This window comes from Pyrgilauda ruficollis, unplaced genomic scaffold (genome assembly GCF_017590135.1).
Source record: "Pyrgilauda ruficollis isolate IOZ18807 unplaced genomic scaffold, ASM1759013v1 scaffold31, whole genome shotgun sequence".
NCBI classification, from domain to species: Eukaryota; Metazoa; Chordata; class Aves; order Passeriformes; family Passeridae; genus Pyrgilauda; species Pyrgilauda ruficollis.
Genome location: NW_024524489.1, coordinates 2,076,585 through 2,098,117, shown reverse-complemented (window position 1 = coordinate 2,098,117; position 21,533 = coordinate 2,076,585). Strand labels below are relative to the sequence as shown.

Here is a 21,533-nt window from a genome sequence, read left to right as displayed (position 1 = left end):
GTGAATGGTCTCTTTTCTTTTTTATCATGCCTAAAAGGAACTGCATCCTGTTAACGTCTGTGTCAGGGTGGTAACAGTGCTTTGTTTAATTCAGCTTGTTTGTGTTGCTCTGGGGGATTGGCCTCTGCCGAGTGACTGTAATTGAAGATAGCACTGGAGCTGCTGGGATTGAATTTGGAAGTGATTCCAGTAGAATGGACGGGCACAGTGAGCTGCTGGTGGGTTAAAAGCAGGGCTGTAACTCTAGCACTCAGAATAAACAGTTCCTATGTGTGTTTTGATGTTCCAGCTAGCTCTGGTGTTCAAAACAAACTGATGTAAGAGACCAAAAAGTCAGATTATTTTAACTCCTTCTGCTTGTGCAGAAGGGTCACTTCTGTTTTTTTAGTGTGTACGTCTATGTAAGAGACAAATGTCTAAATCCTTAAATCAGATTCTTAAATGAATATTAACTACTTGGGGAGTAGATGCAGCTTCACAATTTCATCAGGTGCTTGTAGTGCCCAGATTGCAATGTGGTTTTAATAAATTCCAGGAGTAACAAACACAGCAGGGGTTGGCTCTGCTAAAGTTTGTTTGCTAAATCCTGTGCTTGAGTAGGGGAGGGTTCCTGCCTCATCACTGTCATGTCAAATAACACATTATTTTATTTTTTTTTAGAAATAGCCTTCCTATCTTCCTGCAAGCTGTGCCCTGGGAAAACTGAACTCTTCCCACCTCCCTTGTGCAAGGAGCCAGGTGAAGGCTGCTTCAGGAACTCGGGGCAGGCAGCAAAAAGCAGTTGTTTGATCAGGGTGGGTGTATCTGCTCACAGCTTTTCTCCCACACATGCTATCAGGAGCTGTTGTAAGCTTGTGCTTGCTGTTTTGTTGCCACTGTTCCCTGTTTGATGGCTCCTTTATTAGATGTTCAGTCTGGTATTTCAGCCTTGCTGGAATCAATAGAAAAATTTGCTTGGGTTTCAGGTCAGCAGTGTGGCCTGGTAGTGATAAAAGCTAACTGCACACTAGGCTGGATCAAAAGGAGCAGAACCAGGACATCAAGTGAAGTGATTCTTTCTCTCTGCTGGTCACTCAGCAGCTGCATCTGGCACACCATGCCTGGCTTTTGCTCCATCACTACAAGAAAATGTGGAAAACCCTGTGCAAGTCCAACAGAGCCCATCTTAAAGGTGGAGAAGGGGCTGAGGGAGCTAGGCTTTTTCAGCCTGAAAAAAAAAATGGGTGAGGGAAGACCCAGGAGCACAAAGCAAAGCAGGGAGTGGGTACCATGTGAGCAGAATTAAGTAACTGAGCTTTTGTGGTCTATTTCTTCTTCACAGGGGCCCCACAATTGGTGGCAGTTAATGTATTTTGAATTGTCTGCTCCCTGTTCAGGGGTGATGGGATGGGCCACCAGGATCTGAAAGTGTCACAGAATAAAGGCTATGTGGATAGGCAAACAGTGCTTATTAACTTTCACCCTGAAGTTAGAGAGCTCCTCCTTTTACCTTTTGTGCAGGTTTTTTTTACTCTCTAAAGCTTTTTTGTTTGTTTTTTGGACATTATTCCTGTAAATTTGCTTTAGATCATCTCCTTCAGCTGTGATCGATTTTGTTTGTCAGAACCAGAATGGTTTTCTTAAGTGGTGTGTCAGCATTAGGCATTGTGCATCTGGGAAAGCTGAGGGAGGAGGCATAAAAATGAGAGAAAAATATCATGCTGGTATCATAATTTCGTGACTGGTGAAGTAGGACTTGTAAGTGGAAAGAGCAGGGAAGAGAATAAAATAGAGCTGGGGAAATAAGTCAAAGAGAAGGCAGGTGTTGGGTGAGGCTGAAGTGAAAGGAATGAGGCATTCAGAGGAAATTGCCAGCTGTAAATTTTCAGGGATGTCTGGGCAACACAACTGAAACAATCTGTTAATGTCGGGTGTCTTTGTAAGCAGCTCCAGCCTCCACCTCATCCTTCAGGGAAGGCCCTTTCCTCATCCATGCCTTTATGGGGGGCGTGTCCTGACTGCAGAGTTCTCACTTTACCACGCTGTGTCCATTGCCAGAGCTTTCTTCTCAAAGCAGGGGAAGATCCCTTGTAGTTTCCACTTTCTCCTGCAGCTGTCCCACTTTGTTCTGGGATTATTGACGTGATAGGACCAGGAAATATGTTTGGCTAATGAAAGGAATGCAGAGAATTTGTTCTGTCCTTCCACTCTTGCCTCGTGTCATTATAGAAATGGCAGAATTAATCCTGCCTGAGCATCCCTCTTCTCACTGAGCATCTGCTGCCATTCTTAATTGTTTTATTTTTATTTTGAGAGAGCTTCAAATTCTTTATTCTTTAGTTACTTTTGTTTGACTCCACATTTACCATGTGTTTGGCAAACAAATTTTGCATTTACTTTCATTTATTCTTAGGTGGAAGAAAGCAACTGTCTGTTTTGATGAATGTCCTAGGTCAATGATTTCAGAGATGCTGGATGTAAGAAGAATATTAACAGCATTTGCAGATGATCATAAGTCAGGTGTTACAAACACAAGTAGGAAGAAATAATACAACATAACCTAAAAATCTTGGAAACAGGAAATTGAATGTAACTGAGTGGAGAGGAGAAATAAAAACTTATGTGTCCTTGGGGGGAAAAAATAGGAAGTTCAGTGCAAGGGAAAACTTGGAAAATAGAGCTGAGGGAGAAAGTGGAGAGCAAATTAAACATTCCCTTGCTTGGTGACAGGGCAAAGGAAAGGACAGCAAAATTAGGGAATATCTGTGGGCATTGCTTGGGACAGCAGCAGAGTAGTGGCCTAAAGTCATTTCAGGAGCACTCATAGAATATTTTAACTGAACCTGGGTATCTCATTATCAATGTGTTTTAAACAGATGGGCACGATTTCAGAGATGATTGGTGATTAACACTTGAGAGAGTAAAGGTATGAAATGTGTAAAACATGGCCAAGGAAAAGCCAGATAGGGATGTATTCATCAATAAACTTCCTAAAGTAATGAAATGTCAGTTGATGAATATTTTGTGCTTACTAAAATAGCTCTCAGGTTTAGGCATTAAACTTTAAACTGTAAAATAATTTTTCACTGCATGTACAAATCCATGAAAAACAGATTCTAAGAAGGAACTGGAAAAAAACACTGGGGAAAACCATTCTATATTCTCCAGTATAGATGGGAACAAATTCTCCATCTGCAGTCTTTTAAAAATGCCATCTTTTTGGTGTCTCACTGATAACTGAAGTATTCTTTTAGCCAAATCTTGCTTGCCATATTCATGTGAATTGTGCTGATGCTGAAATGGGGTCAGAAGGCAAAGGTAAGAGATATCCCCCTTCCTCTAGTAAAGTTCCAATAAGTGAGATTAGAAAATTTTTTACTGGAAAAATTCTTTAATGTGGAACTCTATGTAAACAAGTGAGCACAGTGAGACGTAAATACTCCTTTTGCATTATGTAGCTATAAATTAATACTCATAACTTAAGAGAAATCAGCTGCTCTTCAAGAGCTGTTTAACTGCAATAAGCTTGGCACAAATTCTGTTAGGCTCAGCTTCAGGAACAATTCTAGAATGTGCAGCTGTGAAGCATTTTCTGTGATGCTGTGACTGTCAGGAAGATGGTGTGAAGTTTGCTGTGTGTCCCAGCAGAGCTCTTCTGCTGACACAGGGACTGCCATAAAGCCATGGTGATAAAGTCTTGCAAGGAGGCAAACCCCAAGATGTCACCCTTTTGTTAAACCAGATATGTTCATCTCTGAAATATCAGTTCTGGAAGTGTTGGAGGGGGTTTTTTTTGCCCTTTTTTTTGTGGGTTTGTTTTTGTTTTTTTTTTTTAAATACCTGCTTTTGATACAATTTCTTAGCTTTATATTTTGGTCTAAGCCACTGCAACTTTTAAAGGGTTTCGGGTTTTTTAGGAAAGTTAATAGGATTTGTGTTCCAAAATTGCAATCAAACTGTAAGATTGAGGAATCTGAGATAAAATATTCTGTAGTGTCAGTGCTCCAAATGCCATTGGCAGACACTATGGATTCTCCCCAATAAACTTTACACAGTGTTAAATCTAACAGTTGTCTCTGGGCAATTGTTTGTTGCTTAGGTCCACTTTGTATTTCAAATGGAACTGCTGACTTCATTGTGATAATGTCTTTATTTGGGACATTACTTGATCTTTCAGCTTTTGAGGCAATAATCTCTCTCTAACAAGTAAAATAGCTCCAGGTAGCAACTGAGGAATAGCTCCACTAAAAATAATTGTTTTGTTTTAGTAAATTCTTGATATTTACATGATTGGTGGAGCCCTGTCCTCTTTATGGTTTAGTAGGCATGTGATAACTTTCAGTTATTAATCTGATTTAAACTGAACAAAACCCACTTTATATCCACAGGTAACAGTAATGCCCCTTCTGGAACAGCAGTGAGCCTTCTGTGGCTGGGATCGTGGCTCACAGGATGTGAGTGCCAGGGCATTAATGAGGGTGTGGTAGGTGTCACTTCCATGACAATCGGTGGCTTTGGGGGCTGCCAAATTCATAAACACATCAGGATAAAATACAGGTTATAGCTCCAAGTGAGACTGTTTTATTTCTCTCAGGCCAGTCTCAGCTTTGTAACTGAGCCTAAATTCCAAACTGTCCCTCAGCAGTTGCAGGTGTTTTCAATGCACTGCCTTTACCTTCCATGCTGTCACATGTACAACCTGGCTATCCCTTCCCAGTGCTATAGTGAACAGCCTTGAGATTAAAATGTATTCCCCAAGTGATGAACATGGGGCTGTGATTCCAAAACAAGCTCCTTTAGCTTGCTCCTTTTGGAAATCAGCAACATCTTTTTTTATGTTGGGCAAAGAAAGAGGTAGAAGGATGGAAGGAGTAGAAACCAAATCACTATTTAGGTTTTTCTTGGAGAGGTGATACTAAGAAACAATTTGGAGGAAAATGCAGTTTTCATTTTTGGGCAAGTAACACTGTGCTGAAGGAAAAGCTGTCACATTCTTCCCAGTCTTTTTGAAGATTTGTAGCTTTTTGAATGTACATAGTATATACACAATCATCTTCCAGTTCATTGGGATTCTTGCTTATTATTTTTTCATGTTTTCACAGTGAACTCCTTGATTTTAGGTATGGGGTTTTTTTCTGTTTAAGCTTTACTTGTTTTTCACTCATTTTAGTCCATAAATTATTGTTCAGCCTTTGGCAAACTGTATTTTTAAACTGCTGCTCTCTTCTGTCAAACCTGTGACTAAACTTAGTCTTTGATCACGTTCCTTTGTGGCTGGCCTTTTCCACCGTGAAGGGAAAATTAGAACTAAAAAAAAAATTTATTTCTATCCTTAGAATCACTTCTCCCCTGTGAGCATCCTTTGGAGAATGAGATTTGAAGGGAGCATCCCTGCCAGCTCTGTGTTCAGGTAGCAGTAAGCAATTTTGGAGGTGGGTTAGAGAAACTTGGCATCCCAGGCTGAAAAGGACAGGGCTGCCACAGAGGCTGCCACACATTCCTTGTGTCACAGAGGTCACCACGTTTCTGAGGGGCACGTCAGCAACACCTTCCGTGGCCAGCTTCACTTCCCCTGTAGGAAGGATTGGGTCCAAACACCTCCAAGTTACTTCCCAAAACGTGAAAGATGCTGGTGCAGGTGAGCAATTTGTCTGAGTGGAGGGCCAGGCCTTTTGTCGTTCCCTCTTTCCTTCCAGGGCTGCAGCAAAGATGCTGCATGTGTTTTCTTCCTGGGGAATTAGCCTTCAACCATTTGGGAACTGCAGGTCTTGAGAGCTGCCTGCACAGGGAAAATGGGTAATTAGGAGCGTGTGTTGTGCTGTGAGTGTTCCAGGGAGCTGTCTGGGCCAGAGTGAAGGGCTGGATTAGCACAGTGTGACAGCACCGTGCAGATGCAAACCTGGGCTGCCTTTAACCATTGGAACCTCATTACAAACTTAGCAGAAAACAGGGGGTGTTTATTCATAGGGTCTCCAGTTTGGTGAATTTTTCCCCTGGCAGGATCTTAGATGAAGGTCTATATTTACATGTAATTTTTTAACAGCCTGTTGCCCAAGTTATTTCTGAAAACTGACTTTATAAAAAGTGAAACTAAATATTGGCATTTGACTCCAGCTCTAGGAAAGAAATGTTATAATTTAGTTAGGTGTCACCTAACATCAAATTAGCTTTAAACCCAAATCTATCTAATATGTCCTGGACTGTAGGTGGAAAAGGACTTTGTGTTGGTTTCAAGATGTCTGTTAGATACAACCCACAAAGCTGAAAAAGGTTTCTAGGGCAATGTACATGAAATAAAATTGCACTTTTCATCTGCCAAGTCCTTCATTCTTGCTCTGTTTAAAATTGGTATTGTGGGGAGGTAGCAAATTACTTTGTGATGTGTTTCAGCCAAACAATCTCGTGGTTATGGCCAAGTAATGGAGAGAACTTTCATACTGATTTTTTTGTTTGTTTTTTTTTTTTTTTTTTTTGTGAAGGAGTTCTCTTACTTTGATGAAATACCCTGTAAAATATTTGGTTCAAAATAGAGATGCTACCTTCTCTTACAGAGGTGGGCTTTGTGCTTAATGCTTTCCCTCATGAAAATAATCAGCATGTAATGCTAATATTTTTAATATTAGATTCTTATACAGAGGGGAGAAAGGCATTCTGCTTGTGGTACTCTAAAGATCACTCAGGTATGATCAATAATCCATTAGCAGGAATCTTTGTTCCATTTAACACCACTAACAAGTTTTTCCATCCCTTCCAGTTGGAAAGCAGGACAGACAAGTAATCTGGAAGGTTGAACTGTGGAGGAAGTCAAAATAGCACCAAAAATAGTTTGATATGAAGGTGCTTAGCAGAAACCACATCTTAATCAGCCTTATTTTTAATACAAAATGTCTTGTAAGGCTGCCTGTGTCTGCTGTGCAGCTGAGAGGCACAGTGAGGGCATTTCTTCAGTAGATAGTGGAGTATCATGGCCATGAATGCAACAAAACTGCTTTACAGAGATTTATTACACCTCACTCCTCAGAAGCATGGAGTGCATCCAGCCTGGAGGAGCAAGTAATGACAAAGGATGATACAAGTACTTCAGAACTTTTAGCTGTGAGTGACTGGCAGGATGGCCAGCCCTGATGACTTCATAGATTAACTTGGTGAATTGGTGGCCATGAGTTTTATCTAGTGTTGGTTTGGGATTATCACTTTACTATCATCTGGAACAGCAAGTTAAGGTCAAATCCTATTTTTCCATGCATCAAGAATTCCACTGTGTTCTTATCCATAAGAAGTAGTGTAGGAAAAGGAAATCTTCCTATGGATATTACTGTTTAGCACAATCTAAAATATATTTAATGGCTTTTGCTTTTTTTTTAGACTGAGAAATCAAGTTTGAAAGCAAAACCAACAATAGAGGCATTCATGGTTTGTTTTTTAAAAGCCACACATTGTCCTATCTTATTCAAAGCAGAATTTTTCTATTAACCAAGTTCTCTGAGTCTGTTTCCCAAAGTTATGTAATAAAAACAATTGTCAGATCTATTATGATAGTCTAGACTAGACACAAAAGGGGAACTCTGGGGCAAGCATGGAGATTTTCTCATGGAAACAGATAACAGAAGACTAAAATCTATTCTTCATCTCTTTTAGATAAGTAGTCCAATCTAACCTTTCAGAATAGTTCAGTTGTTTTCTTAGCAGGGGGGAAATGGCTGCAGTAGATTGTTCTAGAAGAAAATGTGCCATTGTGAGCCCTCCTCTGCTGGGTGGGTGATAAGGGCCTGTAAAAGCCCTGTGTTGTCTCCCAAGTAGCCCAGGAGCAAGGCTCTTCCTCTCCTGTATGGATCCTTGTGTATGTCAGATAGATTAATGGCTTGTCAGAGGAGCACAAGCCCAGCCGTGGAGTTGAGCTGGAATGAAATGGTTCTGTTTTCTGAAATCCTCAATGGAACAGATTTTCCAAGTGAGAAACAAAGGCTTCTCCTCAGCTGTGCTGCCTGTAGTGGGGATCAGGGAGCAACACTGCAAGAGGGGCCTGGCTTTGTTTGCACCTTCCCATCCTGATCCTCCACCTCTCTCTGCCTCCTGGCCCCAGGTGGAATGAGGTGCACGTGAGGCCAGGGCTGCCAAACCTGGAGAAGTTTCTGTTCAGATCTCACTCTGCAGTAATTTGTGAGCTGGAGCCCGAGATACAAACTGGGTCTCAAGGGGGATGGGAGTTTGTTCATGTGTGCTGGTATTTGGGTCACAAGCCTGATGGAAAGGGACAACACAACCCATCGAGTTTGGGAATGGGAGCTGGGAAATGTTACAGCAGCAGGATCATCCCTTGTGGCTTCTGGTAATTAGGTGAAATTTGCTGATTAACGAGGCCATGGTTTCACATATGCTTTAAGCCAGCACTGAAATCTCACCTGACAAATGTGATTAGTTTTAACCTGGATATGCAGAACTGTGGCTGAGGAAAACATTCTTTCCAGTAGGGATGAGTATGGAGCTAGGGTTAAGTGGGAAGGAGAGTGCAGGACATGTATATTTCTGGAATTTGGGAATACAAAAATAAATTAAGGGGAAAATAAGACAATGAAATGTATCCTCTTGCTTTTGAAACTTTTAATCTTTTCAGTCTTTCTCTCACCCAGATCTTCTGCTGTGCCTTTTTAGGTTATTCCCAAGCCAAAGGCCTGATATGGTGTTTGCTCTCCTTCCTTCACACTGAGCCAATTGTATGAAATACAAGGTAGTATGAAGTCTCCTCAAAAGTGTAAAGCTAAAAAAGCCAAGTTACATTCAAATACACATAAAGTCATTTCAGATGTACAAGGAGGTTTTAAATTAAAAATCTCAAATTATGAAGTCAAAGCCTTTGACTTCAAGAGATGTAATTTATTTTTTTCTACAATGCATGGTCTAGCATAGTCTACTTTGGGCAGCACTGTTTAGAAGTTCATTAGTATTTGCAAGTAATTAGCAGCCTGGCTTGATGGCATGAAGATTCATCTAAAGGTACATATTGCTGGCCTATGGGATAGACACATAACCCTTACAAATAGCATGCATGGAGTGCTATTTTTTTGGTAATCACTACAGCTGTAACGCTGAGAAAGCCAATAGGAAATGGCTTTTGGATATAGAATGTAGAATGTATCTCAAGGGAGGTGAGGGAGACATGATGGGTTGAAAATGGTAATCTTAATACAGTAGAAACTAAAGGGGACAGTTCTGTACAGGATTTAGCAATTTTCCCCACATTTTTATCTCTTGTGACCTTGATCTTTTTATCAGTTCCACCAATTTTGTGGGTGGAGTGGAAGTTGGCACTATTGAATATTTCTTCCCCTAATAGGAGGAAAAAACAGTGAGAGCAAGGGAAAAGAGCTCAGTTGTTGCACAGCTGCCTAAGGTAAGGGTTGCAGAAACTTTTCCAGGAGCTGGGCAGGGTTGGTGGCACTCCCAGGCTCTGGGTGTAGCCCAGTGATCAGCAGAGATGTGGTGACTGTCAGAAATGACAGAATTGTGTGGTGATGGAGCAGGCTGGAGGTCAGGAACCCAGGGAGTCCCCTGGAGTTGGGCACAGCAGGGGCAGGACTGAGCCAGGCCTCAGGGAAGAACCAAGGAATTCAGCCTGAGCTCAAGTGTGGCAGTGGCCAGGATGTGGGATGGGGGTCTCAGTGGAGGCTCTTCGGGGCAGTGATGCACTCAGGATCCAAACAGACTCTGAGCTTCTCAGAGTAGCTTTTATTAGCAGGATTTCTTTTCCTATAGGGGGAAAAAAGCCTACTTTGCACTTGGATTAAACTTTAGCCACTTTAATTTTCACCCCAGCAGAGCTCCCTGTTACAGAGAGATGAAGCAGTGCCAAGTGCTCTCACCAAGAACATCTGAACAGCATATTCTTTGTAGAAAGTTTACCCTTCCTATTAATTGAGGTTAATTGTAGCTTTGCAATTGCTACCTACAAGAGGAAAAGAAGAGTGTTTCTACCTCTGAGCTATAATTTGGTTTTTTGGTTGTTTTTTTTTTTTTTTTTCTGTAACTGAGGGTATCATAAGTTTTAGGTCCTGGTAGTTGAAGGCACAGTGCACACTCAGAACCAAAGACTGATGACATCCCCTCTAGAAAATTTACAGAGTCAGAAAATAATGTAGGAAAAAAGTCTCACAACACCCCCACAAAGTGAGGGCTGAGAAGTCTCTGGGCTCTGGCTTGCTCATGCTTGCAGAAGAAATAATTTTGACCTTAAACTGTGGAGTCAAACATGTTTGCTACAAGACCACTGCAACAACAGGTGAGATGGTGGCCTTGGAAGGCATCCAAAATCAGTGTGTTTCAGGAAGGAGCTGGCAAGGCTCCAAAGAAATAGGTTTTATTCTGCTTTTGGGGTGGTTGGATTTTTCTCTACAGATTGTAGCCTGCATTTATCAATTGAGTTATTTTGCATTTATTTTCTTTGTTCTGAGACAATAAATTCTCAGTGGCAAGAGTTGCTAAAATACTGTAAGTATGGCATTTATTTCCCCTCCTTGACTGTAGAAAAGCTCTTTAGTTTGTAATCACTCTTTGAATAGTAGTCTGTGACCCAGGGAAGCTAATTTCAGCAGCAATAAAAGCTGTGTCTTTTGTGCCTTCAGAAAATAAAATTTTAAGGACCTTGGAAAATTTTTGGACCTTGACCAATCTGCAAATTCAATATGCCTATTTCTGTCTCCCAGTGTTGGGAGAAGGAACCTCTAAAGTCTTCTCAGAGACCTAGAATAGCTTTTATTTTTTAACTAACTCCCTTTTGCAGTGTAGTTCATATTTCTTTTGTTAATAAAGAGAATTTTGCTTGAGTTTTGGGAGGATAGTAATTACATGACTTGTACTGGAAGAAAACTTCCCACTAAATCTTAACGTATGACATTTCTGTGTCCTGGAGGGGGCTGCTCAGCCAGGTTTGCAATTAAACAGCCAACAGGAGTATTTTACTGCTGAGCTGAGAGAAGACATCAGCTCCATCATCTTGCATCTAAAACACTTGTGAATGTAATAATTATTTTTGTCAGCCAGTCCTTTGTGCTTTCCATCTCAGCAACACTCATTGTCAAACAGCAATTTCACTTGTTAATCTTCCTCCTGTCTCCTGCTGAGGTTGTCTTTTTGGCCTGTTTCAGATCCAGCATGTTCCTTCTTCTTTTGACAATGGGAGTTGAGTTTTGTGAAAACCTTTTCCCAATTGCCTCCTTGTGGGGTTAGAAAAACAAAAAAAAATTCTGATTTGTTTTACAAATCTGCCCTTGGATTATTACTGATGCAAAATTCCAACTTGCACTTTGAAGTAAGGGGTTAGGGATGTTGATGTTTTATGATTTGCTTCTCTCTCAGCAGTGTTAGGATCTTGGTCCATGAAATTCCAAGTCTGTCCTGTAAGTCTGGGGTTATAATCCCAGTGCAGGCCTAGCAAAGGTGTTCCTGTACTGGAAGTGCTTTCAGGTTATTCATGCTCCAATCCCTTTCTGTGTTTCTATGGACTTCTTCATGAGATGCAAAGGTACTCTTGGTGCAGCCATCAGATAAATGGGCACTGCTTCCACTTCCCTTGACTCCTAAAGATGCCCAGTTTGGCTGGTTCAGTTTGTGCTCTGCTTTCTGTCCCTCTCAGGAAATCACCAGTGACAGGATGCCTGGTTAGAAGTGAAACCTCAGCCCTGTGTGACCCTTGTGCTGCTTTGGAGAGGAGCAGTGACAGTTTGCTGAGTCTGGAAACACATTTCTCTTATCTCCAGGGCAAGCACAGTGACTGTTGCCAGCTTCCACCAGGAGGGACTATCAGTGCTGTTCCATCTTGGTTACAGACATGACTAATCCCTCTTACTACTTTTTCTTTTTTTTCCCCAGAAGTGCCAATTAAGCTTTTTCTATGATCCTTCTCTAATATGTTTAAGTCAAATGGAGGTGGGTGACTATAAACAGCCCTATTAGCAGGTAAACTCAGTGCAGCTCATTTCAGCAGAAACGTCCTACAGAGAAATGGTGAGAGAGGTGGAGAGGCAGCACAGAGCTTCAGGCAGGAGAGAATTCACATGTCCTGGAGACAGACAGATATTTGCCTTGGCTTCCTGTTCACTTTATCTCTGATTCCCTCCTCAGCCTTTTGTGAGATGATGGAAACTGTGAAGACTGCTATTGCTGCCTTCCTCAGCAAACCACCCTTCAGAGCAGGAGCAATTCCATTCCATGAGTCTGTACCTTCTCCATGGTGAGTTTTAAGGTGATGTGCAGTGAGAAGAGCATAAGGAGCTAAAAAGCTTTATGTACAAAGGATATAGCTGGTATGTGCCACCACCAGATTCTTTAGGGTCTCACTTCTCTAGCAGCAAACGTGGTCAACAATCACAAGAGATGTATTTCCACTTGTCAGTCCCAGAATCACAGAATGGGTTGGGTTGGAAGGGGCTTTAAAGCCCATCTTGTTCCAACCCCTTGCCCTGGGCAGGGACACCCTCTCCCAGATACCTTTGTGGATACCTGAGCTGCTCAGGGATTAAGGCAAACAGCCCAGATGTCCATAGCAGCAATAAAACTAGGGTATTTACCCTGCAAAATGATGCTGTCACAGCATTGCTTTGGGAACAGGATGCTAAATTTCATGAAGTCATGCAGCTGTGCTAATAAGGTTTCTTTACAGTGGTGGGCATGTCTGTTATTTCTGGGTTTGTCTGTAAAATTGTTGCCATCCAAACATTCTCTTGTCAAATGCCTTTGACTAAATTGTTCCAAATTTAATCAGTTGGGCCTTAAGCCTTAATGTGGGGTAAGCAGGCTTTGGTGTGGAACAGCTCTTCCACTCCTGGCTGCATATTCCCTGCTCTCCCCATGGCTCACATCTGAGCACGTGGCACAGCCTGGGTTGGGCCAGCAGAGAACAAACCTGCCAGAACCAAATCTGCCTTCCAGATCAACCTGTTGAGCTGATCTGCACAACCACTGGGTCTCATCAGGGGTGGGAGAGGGAGAGGCAAGCACTGCCTGCCTGCAGTTGTGCTGGATTGGAGGGAAAATTAAGATGTTCTTACTATGAACATTTTGGTCCAGGAGCTCCTGGCTTAATGCAGAAAAACGTTTCTTGTATATTCCAACCCATTAGACCTGGCTGCTTCTTTATTTTTCATAATTATTTGATACATTACTTTCTATTAAAATAATTAAACCATGAATCTTCACATTATTTACAGTTTTTCTCATGTTATTAAGCTGTAATTTGACCAAGAGATATGAGCATAATTTACCATATGATTGCATAGCTTTTAATGTGTGCTTCTGCAGTGAATAGCAGCTATTAAGCTAAGTGGTTTGCCCTGTAAAATGACATGATGTCATAATATTTCTCTGAAAATACGAAATTAAGTATCATTAAATCCTATAATTAGGTAGCTATAGGTTATATTTGCAACTTGAAAAATGGAGTCAGGCAGCCTGATTCTTCTCGCTGTAGTATTCCAGGAATTTTGTCAAAACTGTACAGGAGCAAGTGTTGTGCTTTACAGAACATGAGCTGCTTCCCCAGCCCTGTATTTCAGTGTAATTCCCTTTTTGTTCTCTTTCCAGGAACTGGGATTTCCCAACATGTTTGTAACAGCAAAGCAGCTGTTCCAGGAGCGTGTATATTCTTTTTTTAAATAACAAATGTGATTTTTGTGTCTATTTTTCTTATTCTTTAGAAATCATGTGAATTTCATAGATGATAGTGTATGATTGATCATAAAATAATTTTTTTTTGCTTTGGACAGATATTTAGACCTCTTTTTTCCTTGTATAGTGTATGATTGATCATAAAATATTAATTTTTTTTTGCTTTGGACAGATATTTAGACCTCTTTTTTCCTTGTCAAATTTTCATAAAGTTTTTGACAGGTTTGTTGTTTCTTTTAAATCTTCATCTAATTCTAAAAAAAAAAAAATTGCTTTTTTGGTGAATTTAACCTGGTTTGTATTACTTCCATACTTCTAATTTATTTTCTTATTTTCTGAGTCATAAGATATTTTAGTAACTGCTGTAGTTAATTGATGTCTGGTGTTTCTCCTGATTATCTCTATTCACTTTTACCTCTGAAGGTACACCACGTATCTCATATAATTTTTATTCAGTGCTATATGTACATTCGAAGTGTTTTTAGAACAAACTATTCCTTTGAAGGTTACAGCTGTAATGTTAGAGGGATGTATCCCAGCGCTGTTCCGAAGCTGACTCTGCCTCTGAGACCCTGCGGTGCCCCTGGTGCTGGACGCAGTGAAATAAAAGCTTTGTGCCATCTACTGGTGCCGCTGGGAGCTGCGACGGACTCGAGCCTGCAGTGGGGGGAGAGAAAGTACCTCGCTGGAGATAACGAGAATGCTGTTTATTTTTTAATGTCTGTAAGTGCTAACTCATGCTAAACACGTGCTAATTAACTCACGCATTAACCCCTTTCCCACTCCTGCCTTCCCGACAGTGCACTACATCTTTATCCCTATTTTTAAAGACTCTAAAAACATTTTGTTTTACAGGTAGGTCAGTCATGTTTTAACAGAGTGCAACAGTCCAGGCTGATGGTGAATGTGAGCACGGTTTGTCTAGACCTGTTACTCTTTCTATAATAATTCCTAATTACAGTGTATGTCATGATCACTTATAATTAAATATAGCTCCCCCAAACACGTTCTCCCCTATGGGTTTTCTCTGATGCTTGTTCCCTTGTTAAGACTGGAGTTATAAAGCTGCTGGGATGGGAGACTCCAGCCTAACTCAGTGCAGGGTTAAATAAGGCCTTTTAGCTGAAACCTCTTTGTATCCTACAGCCTCATAATAGGCTATTGTATTTTCTGGGGTTTTTATAAGGCTCAGATGTCACACTCAGTTCTTGCCTGTTTCAGTATCATCAGTGTTATCACTCATGTGTTTAATACATTTGCTGTACATTCTGATCATAAATATTATTTGTTCTTTCTCTGCTGGTTTTTACTTCTTTATCTCTCAAGGACATAAAGAGCAGATCCACAAATGCTCCAGTGTCCTTTTCGTTATGGTTGTTCTATGCAAAGGAAGCAAATCCAAGAAATTATTAGAAAAAAAACCAAAAAAACCCAAAATCAAAAACAAAATAACGAAACACCCCACCAAAAAAACCCAAACAAAAAAAAAAAAAAGAAAAAAAAAACCAAAATCCAAACCCTTTACAATTTAGACTATTATGTGCTTTGCTATCATGTTCAAGGGTCCAGATACTTTTTCTTCCACACTCAACTCATTCCCAGATGAAGTGTAACCTGCAGGAGACACACCTCGCCTAGAAATGAGGATTCTTTGGGTCTGCTTCAAATAAAACCCAGTTTATCCTGTCTAGGAGGGAGGTATTTTTCTCATTTGCAAAGGGCTTGTAGATTTTTTTGGTTAAAAATACTGTATAAGCAGCTATTAATGTATTTTTGTGCTGGTTTGATACATGTACTTAGTGATCTAATTGTGCGTACTTTGAAAACTTGTCTGGGTGGGATATTAAAATTCTTTAATTTTGAGTTATCTAAATGCATACATGTGTATTAAAACATGTTACCTGCTACAAGTACAGGTACAAAAATCAATACAGTAAATTAGTTTGATTTTAGATTGTACTTCAAAGTGCAAATATCAATTTAAGAAAAAACAGTGTTGCTTTCAGCAAAGCAGAATTTTACCCAAGTGTGAACAGGTGGATTAAATTATATAGGAAATATACTCAGCCTTTTAATATTTCAATTTAATATTTCAATTTTTTCTTCACTTGCAGGTAAATGCCCCAAACAATCATCTTTGCTTTTTTTGTGACTGATTGTTACGCCTGGGAAAACAAGCTGCAGTAAGTGCACAGTTAACATGAATTTTCATGGAGGGGAAAAATAGTTAATTATTGCAACAGTACAGCTACTATGATCAGAGCAGTGACTCATGCAAGTCAAGCATATAATTGTCCATGTAATTTGTTTGAAGTCAGCTGGGCTCCAACATTCTTGTTCCTGTGTATAGCTGTTAATTTTTCTTTATTTTCCCTTCAAAATCTGCTGGAATTTGCTGCGAGATTGTTTTGTTTTAATATGTGTGTTATTGTTAGAAAGATGTCAAGTTGTGTCTGACAGCCTGAGAGGGGCAAAACTGCTGCAGCTCCATGTCCCCAGCTCCTATCAGGAGCAAGGCTGAAAATGTTTCCCATAAGACCCTGGCACATCTCACATATTCATTGTTTAAACCAGAAGAAGCTCATGGTTTTTATATTCCTCCTTATTCCCTTTTTAATGACTGTCGTTACTGCTCTTACACTCTGTCATCTGTAAAAGGCTGTGAATTTGGGTTAGATTCACTCCAGTGGGAAGTATTGTAGACTGGAATTTAAATCTAACCTACTTTGTATCGGTGGAAGAAAAGAACACACTTTTACTCTGGACAAGCTGGAAACTGCTGCTTAGGATTGCAGCAAACATTTACCTTCTTTAATGTACTAAACATAATTTGTTTGCAGCTTCTTGGGATCAGGAGAAAATGGCTGTGGATGATCTAATATTTGCAGGTTTATACGAACATTTTTAGTAGCTCCTACTGTATCCCAGTGAATTAAAAGCAATGGTTTTTAACAAATTTATACAAGTGGGGAATACTTTTCACTAATAATTTTGTTTCTTCTAAATTCCAAATGTATTTTCTGTTCCTCTGCATTTCTATCTTGCAGTGGTAGAACTGGCAGAAGTCCCACAGTTTCCATATACCATGTGTACCTGTATCTGTGAGGTTTTTATACAAATCCCATGCTTTATGGGCTTGTGTCCACGCAGAGCACAGTTGGCTTGCTTTTGTTCCCAACACAGGTGAGTTAATTTCAAGACAACGTGATAGTAAATATTTCTTTGTGATGGGAACTGGCAGGTTCTGTTTAATTCCAGCAGCAGGGCCCCAGGGTCCACCATTTCCATAAAATCACCTGCAGAAGGATTCGTGGCTCTTAGCAGGCTGTCATCCTGCTGAGACAAGAAAAGAAGTAACAGCCACCAATTGCTGACCTAAATTAGTCAGCACAAAGGGGTTTTTGTCCTAAATTAGTCAGCACAAAGGTTTTTTGTCTTCAGAGGACATTGTGATGGAGACAAGCTGAGGTACTGCAGGAGGATATGAAGAGCCAATTGGGATGACTCTTAACACCTTCTGTCATTTAGTCATGAGGGGAAAAGATAAGGAAAACCTCCTTTGGGAGGAGAGATGATTGGATAATACTGGTATAGAATAGAAATTGCTGTCAGTGGTGGAAATATGCCTTTAGAACAGAATCAATACTTCTGGACATTATGGGAATCATTGAATTTGGTGATACAGAGTTGGATCATTAACAAGGAAAGTGGTTCTGGATGCAAAGGTTCCACCAGAAACAAAACTCTGGGCTTTGGCAGGTGTTGTTCATCCTAAAGGAACTCTGTTGGGAGAAGGGATGGTAGAGCCTTGGATTGCAGGAGGTCTGGTGCTGTTCCCCCTGAGTAAAACATTCATGGTTGTAACTAAAATATAATGCAATTAATCTCTCAGGGTTATGTTTTGTGTCTGAGAACACAGTGAAGGCAACACACTGGTCATGGTAAAACGTTAAAATTTCATCTCTTACTTTCCTACTGTCAATAAAACTAAACAAAAGCTGAGTCTGTAGGGCCTAACAAGCTTGGGACTACCTCCTGAAGCTTTGCATCAAACCCTCCTCACTGTCTCTGTGTCTTCCCTGATATTCTGCACATTAGGAGCAAACTCCTCCATCCCTTCACCATGAAACTTGCCCTTTATTTTTTGCTGCCTTCTGTACTGACTGTACAGCCCTGCTTTTTTAGCAGCACTACAGGAGTGATGCAAGCTCCTCCTTTGACCTCATATGGCTTCTGTTCCTGCTTACCCAGCCAGGTCTTTCACATGCCTCCTGTGGCACTGCCACCCCTTTCCATGTTCCAGGACAGCAGGGAACAGACAGCTGGCCTTGAAAGCCCAGCAAACTCAGTCAGGCTTCTTTCTGCTCCTAGAATTTATAACCTTAAAGGAGGCTCAGCACAGGGTCCGGCCCTTTGTGCTTCTGATTTGTTATGTTGGAAGGTGTGAGAAGGAAAGGTTAAGGATCACAAAGGAGAGAGCATTTTTGTCAAGGCAGACATCTGATTCTCTTGTTTTGGACTTGAGAGCTGTGAAAAACACGTTCATTCTCCTGTGAAAATTTGAAAAGTTTAATAAAGGACAATGGAAGACAAGGACCATAGAGCAAAGGAGCCAAACCCTCTGTGTGGTACAAACAGTGCCAGGCAGAGGCTGGCTGCTGTCCCTGGGGGTCTGGCAGGACAGGGAGCAGGAGCTGGATTTCTCACAGGTCAAAAGAGAAAGTTTGGTGGTAGGAAGAACAGGAAAGGGAGAAGTATGTGTGTCCTTCCTCTTCAAGTTGTCTTTTAAAAAACATGGGAGGTTACTAAAAAAAGCTGTGTGGAGGTAAGACATTGCTACTCCTTTATATTTAGGGCCCCAATTTGCAAAATCAGCTTCAGATTCCACATGTGTCAGGTCAGAGATGTGATGAAAAGATGCCTGTCCTCAGTGTTCTCTGTGTTTACGACAAAATAACAGCCCAAGAGCCTGATTCTCCTTGCTTTAGAGTAGATGCAACATCTCTACAAATCGGGTCTTCTACTTGCAGCAGGAACTGTGTAGCAAACCGCCTCGCTCCCGTTTTCCTCTCCTACTCAAATTTTCACTTGGTCCCAGCGGTTTCGCTCCCGGTTTTCCCCTGGCTGCTGGAATGTGCACGAGCAGGGCCCAAAGCGAGGGGCAGCGCTGGGAAAGGTCAGGCCAGCCTGGGGCACAGCGAGGAGCCGGCTGGGCAGTGGAAAGTTACAGCCCTGAGTGCTGCAGGAGCTGCCCTGCTCCTCGGGAAATGTGATACCTGCTCGGCAGAGTCCCTGTGGAAAAGGCTCAGTGCTCCTCTTCCAAGTGCTCCTCTGGTTTGAGGGGAAGAGAGAGTTTAGGGTGATCTATCATGTGTTCTTATTAGAGGAAATATGCTTTAATCCCCCTAATCTAAATCTGCTACTTGTAGTGCCAGGGACTGCAAATATTTGTGTTTTATCAGTATTTCTTCACTGAAAACTATCGTGATCTCAGGCATGATGATTCTGCATGAAAATGGTAGCAAGCATGACTCAGTATGAGAAGAGTGATGGACAAAAATAGGGCAATTCTTACCAAATCCTATTGTCTTTACTCCTTCCCTGTGTATTGTATCAGAGCACACTAACACAGCTGGCAGTGGTATTTGCTAGTAGCTGTTTGTGTTTCCAGTGGAAATCAGTGGTAAATCCCAGTGTAAAACTGTCTTTCATCCACAAGAAAGAGCTGTTTGTCCAAATTTCATTTGCTGGATGTAACATGGAATTTGTCTTTCTGCTTTTGGTAGGAACTCGTTCAATGCTGTTTAATTTAATTTTAAATCACATTCTAGTAACTGCTATAAAAAAGATCTGGGTGAGGGTTCATGACAACAGTCCAGCTATTTGGCACAGGTTTTCTGTAAACAAACCAGTGAATTGTTTAACCAGTGTGAAGTAAGAATTCCCCAATGCCTTGTGAATGAATGTGCTGCAGTTACAGAGATTTCATTAACTAATGTGAACCTCCAAAAGAAAAGGAAGGACAGGAACAAAACCGCGTGAAATCAATTTTGCAATTGTAGCTGGAGCTGTGGGTCATGCAGCATGTTTTGGGTCTGGTTATTTGGAAAGGATGAGTTTTTCCTTACTGTGAACTGACTGTTCTGCTTATATTTCTGTTATGCCTCAAGTCTGATAAGACAGGGAACTGATCAGAACTTGTTGGTCTTGGGAGCCCTGTGAGAGCTAAACCAGCAGTAATCTGGGCTGTCATGGACCTGAAAGTGGTTTGTCCATTCTATTTAGAGACACACCAAAATATAGACATATTTTATAGTGCTTGAGATACCAGCATGTCTCTAGAAACTTTTATCAGAAAAGATAAGAGTTGGAGCAATTCGAAGTTTATCAGACAAGGGACGTTGTCAGTTCAGGGTGACTTTAAAATACAGGGCAACCTGTGTGGTCCTAAGTCCTTGGAAGTGCATCACTCGCTGATGACTGAACTCTGACACTGCACCGAGACAATTCAGAACGAGTTAGTGTATCACTAGAGATGTGATTTACAATGCTGGTCGGAACAAGCTGATAGCAGCCACGGAAATGGAGCTATATAAATAAGCTTTGGCAATACACCCCACGAGTGTCTTGCAAACTGCTGAGCATTTAGCACCTGCTTGCTACTGTTTTGCACATCCCTTCACTGTGAGAGGCCACATGTTAACACTGAGTCTAGCAAAGACTTACTCGACTCAGTTATCACAAGCTTATGCAATAACTGCAACATTTCAAATGTTGCTTTGATTTTTTTTTTCCAAATGTTGCTTTGATGCTTCTAATGTGCTGTTCACACAGGAAGTCAGGCAGGCTGATTTAAGTGGCTGCCCAGCTTTGTGGTAGTGGGAGTGAGAGATCCTCTAGACAGGAATCCAGCTCCAAAATTCTGTTATCCAGGGTCTGCACTACCCATGAAATTCTCAGCCTTAGGTTTTCCTCACCAACTCTTCCATGAAATCCCATGGTGATAAGGTCCATGGATGACCACCGAGTGACCAAATGGAAAAAGGGCTGAGACCTACTTTCTAGCCCTGTTCCTGGCCACTTGACTGACCATTGACAGCTTTTCCTGAGCTCTATTCCCATATCAGTGAAAGAGAGAAAAGCAATGTTCTGAGTTGGATCTGTGTCCCCATTCAGTTAAATACCTAATCCTGCTCTTTTACATGAAGACTGAGGTAAAGATAGCATTTGTCACTTCATTGTGACATCTCAGTATGTTCAAGAAAGTGTCTTTTCTGAGAAATTTGCAGGACAAAAAAAGTTCAAGCACAAATTCTGCCCTCAGAAAGCGTCCTTCTGTGTGAAAATCCTGTTGTCTAACAGGCCATACAGTTACCTCACGTAGAAAGTGAACTTTTGCTCAGCAACCAGATGGCTAAAACACAAAGAAAGGACTCTCCTTGTAATCTTGACATCCTTCCCTTTTGTGGGCTATACAGCCAAATTTTTCTTCCATTTGAAAACCCAGTTCTCAATTCTGGCTGCACCTGGCAGCAGCATCACAACTTTTGTGTGATATTAACTGAATAAAGGAAGATATGTCAGACTTGGAGCATGCAATACTTAGAGGTGACACTGAGACATTAATATGTAGTTCATCAATAAAGATAAGCAGGAGGATAATCTTTTGTTGCTCTTTCGAATACCTTGGGCAGGTTCTGAAAAGTCTTTCTTTTTCTTAAGCTTAAACAGTTCTAGATGCCTGGAAGACAAGAAATAAGCAGCAGGTAAGTAAGCATTGCTTTTCCTGCTCTAACAGACTCCCCCTGAGCTGCCAGGGATGTTTGTGACCTCTGGCATGACTCTTCCAACGGGGCTGCAGAGCCAGCATGAGCCCAGGCTGCTCTCAGGGTGCC

At 41.2% G+C, this 21,533-nt stretch overlaps 1 long non-coding RNA gene across 1 annotated transcript in view; it reads left to right on the top strand.

Moving 5' to 3' along the window:
- LOC121357047 overlaps window positions 1-21,533 on the top strand; it is a 53,302-nt gene that overhangs the window by 1,744 nt on the left and 30,025 nt on the right. Inside the window, exons 2-8 of the long non-coding RNA XR_005955670.1 lie at window positions 661-794; window positions 4,368-4,462; window positions 12,097-12,205; window positions 14,144-14,361; window positions 14,494-14,553; window positions 15,753-15,821; window positions 16,686-16,821. This is a non-coding gene — a long non-coding RNA (uncharacterized LOC121357047). The remainder of the gene's footprint in view (window positions 1-660; window positions 795-4,367; window positions 4,463-12,096; window positions 12,206-14,143; window positions 14,362-14,493; window positions 14,554-15,752; window positions 15,822-16,685; window positions 16,822-21,533) is intronic.